The sequence below is a fragment of the Notolepis coatsorum genome, assembly GCF_963971535.1.
Source record: "Notolepis coatsorum genome assembly, chromosome: 5".
NCBI classification, from domain to species: domain Eukaryota; kingdom Metazoa; phylum Chordata; class Actinopteri; order Aulopiformes; family Paralepididae; genus Notolepis; species Notolepis coatsorum.
This window is the reverse complement of record NC_140169.1, coordinates 136,000,778-136,009,644: the sequence shown is the minus strand read 5'-3', so window position 1 is coordinate 136,009,644 and position 8,867 is coordinate 136,000,778. Positions and strand designations below refer to the sequence as shown.

General features: G+C 41.4%; 1 protein-coding gene across 1 annotated transcript in view; it reads left to right on the top strand.

The window, feature by feature from the left end:
• Positions 1-5,748: 5,748 nt before the first annotated feature.
• The window catches only part of LOC311227976 (uncharacterized protein), a 5,621-nt gene continuing 2,502 nt past the window's right edge, over positions 5,749-8,867 (top strand). The window contains exon 1 of the mRNA XM_084313861.1: positions 5,749-5,840. The gene's annotated coding sequence lies outside the window, so the exon portion shown is untranslated. The remainder of the gene's footprint in view (positions 5,841-8,867) is intronic.

Genomic DNA, 8,867 nt, shown 5'->3' with positions numbered 1-8,867 from the left:
ACTGGTATTATATAAAACTTTCGATTTGGATTTTTGATTATGTTATTACTAGTACAAAGCGTAACACAGCAGCTCTTTGGCATTGTGATGCACTGAAGAAAATTACCCTTGATTGTGTTTAATTTGCCTCTTTTCCGATCCGTTTCTGCACTAAATGAACCGTACACAATGTACCCGGGGTGCATGTTTCCCCAACGCCGCAGTTGCCTAGCAACAAGAGACAGGAAGTTGACTTCGAGAATAGAGAGAGCCTGTATGTGTGTGTGTGTGAGTGTGTGTACCTGAGACGTCTCTTCCTTGTATAACATCAGTCATGAATTTCTAACACACACACACACACACACACACACACACACACACACACACACACACACACACACACACACACACACACACACACACAGACACATTCTCTCACTCACACACACACACACACACACACACACACACACACACACACACACACACACACATTCACACACACACACACACACACACTAACACACACACACTCACACACACACACACACACACACACACACACACACACACACACACACACACACACACACACACACACACACACACACACACACACACACACACACACACACACACACACACACACACACACACACACACACACACACACACACACACACACACATATTCACACCTGGGAGAATCTTCTCAACATGACGTTAGGGCAGCAGCCAGTAGCCTGGGTGTGGAAAATGGATAATCAATACTCTTTCCTCCCTCAACAAATTAAACAAGTACATTCACAGTATACCAGGAATTTTCCCTGTGCATTTAACCCATGCTATCTACTATTTATGAGCAGCGGGCATCCATAGTTCGGCATCTGGGGACCATAATGGAAACTGGTGGAGTCTACCTTTCTACCTGTGATTGATTATGGTGATGTGTTATATATGAACGCCTCTGCTCACTGTCTCCACATGCTGGATAGCGTGTATCGTGGGGCTCTGAGATGTATTACAAACTGTGGATCTTACTCACCATTGTGTATTATATTCAAAAGTGAACTGGCCTTCCTTATGTGCACGTCGGCTCAGTCATTGGTATGTTTTGATTTACAAGGCCATTCTTGGTATGGTTCCGATTTATTTATCGTCTCTTTTAAATTTGAATGGTGGAAATTACAATGCACTTTGTATGCATTTTGCTGTTCCCAAACAGAAATGGGAAAGAAAGCGTTTAGGTTTTCCGCACCTACTGCATGGAACAATCTCCAGTCTGATCTGAAGATTCAAAGCCTGGTAATCCTGAATGTATTTAAGGGCTGATGGTGAAGCCTATTGTAACCAGGTTTTCTGTGTGCAAATGTTTTATCTGATCATTTTGTAACATTACTTTTATCTGTATGTCTATATTTATTTAGAGATTTTGTGTTGCTGCTATTCTTGGCCAGGTCTCCCTTGTAAAAGAGATCCTGGATCTCAATTGGGACAAACCTGCAGGCTAAATAAATGTTTTCTTTTTTTTAAATGCCTGTGCCTTGGCAATGAACTAGAACCTATCATTCCTGTGCACATTTATCAGCACTGAACTCAAACAACCACAATGATCTTTTTCAAGTTTTAAATGCACAGATACAACGTTTTAGGAACAAATTATTTGCCTTTCAGCTTTCCCCGATGAGGGGGAGTGAGGGGGGATGTCTTGGCCGTTCAATTTGTGCGTACCATGAGTTCACATTATCATGACAGGAAACAGATACCTATCAAACCAACAAACTAATGTTCATTAAAAGTATTCATATTGTCATGACAGGAAATAGATACCTATCAACCCAACAAACTAATGTTCATTACAAATATTCATAACCAATCAACCCAACCAACTAATGTTCATTACAAATATTAATATTGTCATGACAGGAAACAGAGTCATCATGACCCATAGTTTGAGGAACAAAGCAGGGGACTAAATGAAAAATTTCAAATATTAAAATATATTTATTTGACTAAATGTATTTCTGCTTTGCCTTCCTCCTGTTTGATGAAGCCATTTGGATCCATCTTGTCTTGTGTTTAAAGAGCTGCATAAATAAAGTTGACTCGTCGGCTGCCTCTGCTAAGGATTTTGACATGATAAAGGGTCATGATACAGGGTCAATTACTGACGGCCCCTCCTGTTTCTTTGCGGTGCAGTGCTTCCTGGAGGAAGGATAATTTGGCAAAGTGCATGAATTATGACACCGGCGAGACAGCGATCGGCGCCAACATCTTCAAGTTGGGTGATGGCTGCATCAAGAACACGGAGAAAGAGGTGGAGCACTCTGCTGCTGTTGATGTTTACCAAGGATTATAGTATGTAACTCCCATTTGATAAGATAAGATATTCCTTTATTGATCCCCTTGGGGAAATTTGGGTGTCATCGCAGCATGGGGGAGGAGAGATACAGGTATGGTGAGAGTAATAGAAGAAATACATAAATATAGGCAATACAATGAAATCTGAATATACAGTCAAATATGAGAAAAGTAAACAGTGTAAACAATATAACTAACTCTGAATATAAAGATATGAGAAAAATAAACAGTATACACAAGGTGCATGTGAGGGTTTTTACCCTAACTGGCATGATATACGTCATACGCTCATAGTCCGTGCAGGTTTTAGTGGTTAAGAGTCAGACACACTTAGTGGTCAGACATTCCTAATAGTTCTCGAGTTCTGCAGCCGTGAGTTCTCCAGCTGCAGCAGTCCATGCCCATGTTTATGGAGCCTGATGGCCGCTGGCACCAAGGACTGGTCAAGGCGGTTAGTGGAGTGTTGGGGGGGGTATGAGTCTGTCGCTGAACATGGCTAAACTTCATCTGGGCGACTGAAATGAAGCGTTAACTAGCTGCTGATACTGACTGTATTTCTCATCAACCATCTCAAACGTCTCCAGATGACCATGCTGACTAGACTCAGGCAGCTGGCCCAGAGAAGTGCAACACTGTGTTTACATGAGCGCTTCATGGCAGGCAACCACCCTTGTGTCATCTTCCAGATGCTGCATGACTTCGAGATGCTGCATGACTTCCAGATGCTGCATGTCTTCCAGATGCTGCATGTCTTCCAGATGCTGCATGACTTCGAGATGCTGCATGACTTCATGAACCTGAGACCACGTGTCCCCCTGCCACACCCACTCCATCATAGATGTCTGCCTTTCACTAATATATTACACATGGAAACAAATATACAATAATCATTATTATATTTGCCTTACAATAAATATAGTTACAATATATATATATAAAATCTAAAATCTAATCTAATATAATAAAAAAAAAAGCTAAATAAAATGCTAAATATATGCTCTGATAATAATAATAACTAAATAATAATAATTAAAAAAAAAACTTTATTTGTATAGCACTTTTCATACAGAGGTTGCAGTTCAAAGTGCTTCACAACAGTAAAAAATACAGGCATGAGCGAGCATAGCAAGGTATGGTAAATCAGTGTTTCACATTAGGATCTAGCATCCTAATAGGCTCTCTATTCAGTAATACAAATAATAAAATAGTTTAAAATGATTAAGTTTAAAAATAGTCAAAAAATTATAAAATAGAACGGACATACAACAGTAAAAAATACAGGCATAAGCGAGCATAAAAATTTAAAATGTAAATAGCAAGGTTACAGTGAAAAGTGTGATAAGATTGTTCAAGCAGATGAAAATGGCCCAGTTAGGAGAATCAACCTTGGCACCATGTACCTAACTGGAATGGTAAACAACTTTGCTAGATTTAGGTCAAAAGTCATCTTCTCCTCCTGATGAAGTAGTATACAGTATACACATAAGGTGCAGTATGCATAAGGTATGTAGCCGTGATATTCTTTATACGTTATATATTGTCCGTTTAGGTGGGAGTCAGACACACTCAGTGATGGAAGTTCCTTGTAGTTGGATGTCTGGCAGTGGTCCCTGCCCACTGTTGTGGAGCCTGATGGCCGCTGGTATGAAGGACTGGCCGAGGCGGTTAGTTGACTGTCAGGGGATATGAGTCTGTGTCTGAACGTGCTTCTCATCTTGACTAGCATAGTGTCTATGTCCGAAAAGGGCTTATACTCTTGAGAATGATGTAGCAACCATCAGTATAGATTCGTGATCTGTTGGTCTAGACTCCTTCCGTGACTAGTTTCAGTAGTATCGTTTAGGTGTAGGCGTGTGTGTTTGTGAATCATCAATTGTTGGTTGTCAGTATCATTGGCCGCTCAGCTCATTGAGAAAATTATATTATATGTACATTCCAGTACATCACTAAAGGGTTTTGCACACGTTTTCTTTTTAAATAAGCAAACAAATAATATTGAATAATGTTTTATTTTGTGCTGATACTAGATCTAGTCAGGTCCCCCTCAGGACTCTGTAGATCTTTTAAAACATAATGACATAAACACATGGGCCCAAGTTTAGTTCCTGTTGCAATGTTTGCTAATATCAATAGCTGACAAGAAATACACTTGGTCTCAAGCTGTTGCCCTAGCAACGGAATTCTTTTGAAAAGGTCTATAGGCACTTTCACTGTAATTCTGTTGCTAGGGAACAATTTGGAGCCAAAATTTATTTCCTGTCAACTATTGATATTAGCAAACATTGCAACAGGAACTAAACATGGATATTTTTTAGATTGTTATTGTCGTCACTCTAAAACCGTCTACAGGCCTTTATATTGACCTACATGACATAGTATCGGATGACATAGTATCGGATGTCATCTGGACAAAAACTGGAGCCCCCCAGGGAACAGTTTTGGCGCCCTTCCTCTTTGTTCTTTATACTGCGGACTGCAGACATAGCGAGGCCATGTGCCATATGCAAAAATGTTCTGAAGACACAGCGCTGATTGGTCTAATCAACAAAGGCGATGACCAAGCCTATAAAAAGGAGATTGACTCATTTGTCCATGGTGCGATGCCAACTTCTTGGAATTAAACATCGAAAAAACCAAGGAGTTGGTCATCAACTTCAGTAGGAAGAAGGTGAATGTCTCTCCTGTCATCATTAGGGGGCAGGAGGTTGAAATAGTCCAGTCCTATAGATACCTTGGCGTTCACCTGGACGGTAAGCTGGACTGGAAGCAGAACACAGTCTCGGCTCTTTCATCTGAGAAAACTTCGTTCTTTTGACATCAGCAGGTCACTTCTCTATGTATTTTACCAAGGTATCCTGGCTAGTGTCCTGTTCAATGCTGTTCTCTGCTGGGGGGGCAGCATCACTGTTTCGGACAAAAACCGTATAAATAAAATCATTCAAAAGGCTGGCTCAGTGATTGGCCTTCCTCCTGATTCCCTGGAGATCACCATAGCCAAGCGAACCAGGACTAAACTGAACACCATTTTATCTTTTGTAGGCCACCCACCATTTTAACGAATACCGATAGCACTGTGTTAAGAGGCTCTCCTATTGTGTTGTGTATCCTGTAGTGTATTGTATCATGTAACTGTGTCTTTCATGTTTGTATATGTGTATTCGCTCTGGTGGCAAACCATGTTTCCCCTCGGGGATTAAGAAAATAAACCATACCATACCATACTTCAGTTCTGTTTCCTCTGAGTTCAACACTTGTACTAGTGGATATTGGGTGTGAGATGACCAGCTCTACCTGACAGCTGCACAGGGTCAATGTTGCCCACAATCTAGTTTATCTTTTGCCTGCATGCCAGTGCCTCCTGGTGGTGGACTGTAGTAAAGCACCAGTCACAACTGCTTGTTAAGTGAAAGCTCAGCCCTCCCTTCCTCACTCTTTGACGAGGGGTTCACACCACAGCGTCTGACTGTGGTGTTCAACAGGCCAAGGACCACCAAAACAATGGTACGTCCAAACATTTATCATTTCTTCTTCTGGCCACGTTCTATATAACTTTAATCGCACCACTTGGGATGGCTACAATCTAATAATAGATCATATTCCTGTGAATAAGTGGCCAGAATTGTTAACATTTTAAATTATGTATATGCTGTTCATGTTTCTGAAAGGATAAGATCCCAAATTATTTCTGTATTTTTTTTTCTGGGCTTCTCTAAAATATTTATGTATTCATCATAATGGTAATTATGATTTGGAAATGTTTCTACTCCCATATAGATAGACTCTAAGCCCTTTAAAAACAGAGTGTCTACTATCATCTTGACACTGGCTCTGCTGGCACCGTTTGATAAGGGGTGAAGGGGCGAGGGGGTGGAGGGGCGGGGGGGGGGGGGCGAGGGGTGGGTTAGTCTGCTGCCACTGGAGCCCTTATCGTTAGACCTATTAAAGGGAAAAGGTTTTTTGCCAATTCATTTACATACTTAATGAATGAAAAAACACTGAAAAACCTTTCCCTCATTCATATCTTAAGAAAATATTCTCTCTCACACATGAAGTGGCCATATTAATATTGTTGAAATATACATAATATATATATAAATCTATGGAGTGTTTGTTCATATGAAATGACTTGTTATCTCCTACTAACAAAACAAGTGTCATGTTCTTTACCCCATGTACGTCATTAGTCTACACACACACACACACACACACACACACACACACACACACACACACACACACACACACACACACACACACACACACACACACACACACACACACACACACACACACACACACACACACATACACACACACACATACACACACACACACACACACACACACACACACACACACACACACACACGCGCACACACACACACACACACACACACACACACACACACACACACACGCGCGCGCGCACACACACACTAAAATAAGTTGTGCGTGTTACTTTTAAGATAATTCAGTTAGCATGAACAGTTATCTACCATAGTTGAGAATAAAGGTTCTCATCTGTGATGTCATCAGGAGGCAAAACTCGGAGCTGCTTCAAGTGACAACAATGAATTCAAGACCGACCTTTTGACACAAACAATCATCTGTGCTTTTATAGCCAGCTTTATTTCACTCTAGTGCTAAAAGGCACGAGACAGAAAACATGACTATTTTCCTATCGTTACTACAGTATGTCCAATCATTCTCCTCCAACCATGCAGCTCCAGGATTCATCTCTGGACGAGACCTTTAATACACACACCTTGAATGAATGCGTCGGTTATACTTTTCCTATTTCCTATCCTGTACTACATGGATATCCATTTGCGTATCCTGAGATTACACAAATACTTACCACCGGGTAAACATGTTACCAAAGTGAAGTATGGTTTTCTATAATCTTCCACTACAGATGAACTCTTTCTTTACACAGCTCTGTACACCACTAGGGACTGTCTGTCTTAGCTCTGAACTACATGACCTCATTGACCACAGCAGTATGTACTCTACAGCAGTCTCACCTATGTATGAAAATGACCATTTGGTGCGTGTGCGTGTTTGATGCGTGAGCGTGTTCAGCTGTCTGGTACATGTCTATAACAGTGATCTATGTCTTCTTCACATGCTGGATGTATTGGCCCATGGTTAACACTCCCCCAGGCGGCCAGGCCCCTACCCCACACTCCTGTAGCCTCCCCTACCTCCCTCCCCTGCCAAGCAACCAATCCTCTCCCTACATCACCTCTACCCCCCCCCCCCCCCCCCCCCCCCCCTCCCTAGGTTTTTTATGGAAGCTTTTGATGATGCCACAAGTCAGCCAATTTGGGCATCTTTTGACTTTGCATTATATAATTGTAACGCTGTTCAAAGAAGACTTATTCTGAATGTGGCTCCTGTCGACTTTAACGAACCCTTCTGTGAAATAGCTCTTGATGTTGTTAAAGGTTAAAAACGAAGGGTTAGTATTAAAAATATATATATATTTAAATAGAAAGAAAAGAGATGTCTCTAAAGATATTTGCTGCCAGGGGACATATAAAGAAAAAATTAAAGGTTTAAACCAAAGAGGGTTTACTGTACCCTCTGCTAGTTGCTGTGATACTGCTGTTCTTATCAATAGTATTCAGCTCTGGGAAACACATGGAAATATACACAGAAGATGTGTTTATCCACAACAACCATCCATGCCTGATTCAATTATACAGGTTGCTGATTTTTTTTTAGATTTACATTTACATTTAGTCATTTAGCTGACGCTTTTATCCAAAGCGAAAGTTCTGTACAACAAGTCAGCAGGAAGGGTACAACTCTGGCAGCTACAGGTAAGTAACATTGTTCGCCAAACAGTGTCGAACGTGAGTGCTACAGTTTTAAGTGCATAGTAGAGTAGCATAGACATATTAGCATAGTAGGTAGTAGTAGTATAGGCAAGGTAGAAAAGTGTATAATAGTAAAAGACAGTACGAAGGTTAGTATTCTTCTTTTTATATATATATGTAACGGATGGTATCGTGAAGCAAGAAGGGCTGGGCCCTGGGGTGAGTAGCGGTGCTATGGGTTAAACTCACTCTCACATCCTCAAAAGACGCATAGACCCAGTACTTAGAAGTGAATTCACCTCTTGGTATAGTGGTCTCTGTTGCTGCCTGCGGTGTGGGAGACCGGGGTTCGACTCCCACTCGGGGCATTGAAGTTTAAGGTGACGTTGTCACAACCGTTACATATATATATATATTTATAGTATATCGTTTTTAGTCAACAGTGGAAAATCGGCCGGGTTTCGGCTGTTGTGACTGGTGTGAAGTTCTGGAGTGGGTCTGGGGCAGCCAGAAGATGCAGAGCGTAGGGGCCTTGAGGGAGGGCCCAGAGGGCCTTACAAAACGCCTTCCTTTGCGATTGTAGAAAACGAGCCTGGACAAACCCGATATGCAATGTGGTGAGAGTGAGAGGTGTGTGGCGTAGTGTTTAACCGTGGGTCAATACATCATCCTGCATGTGCTGTAGGACAGACAGAGATCGCTATGT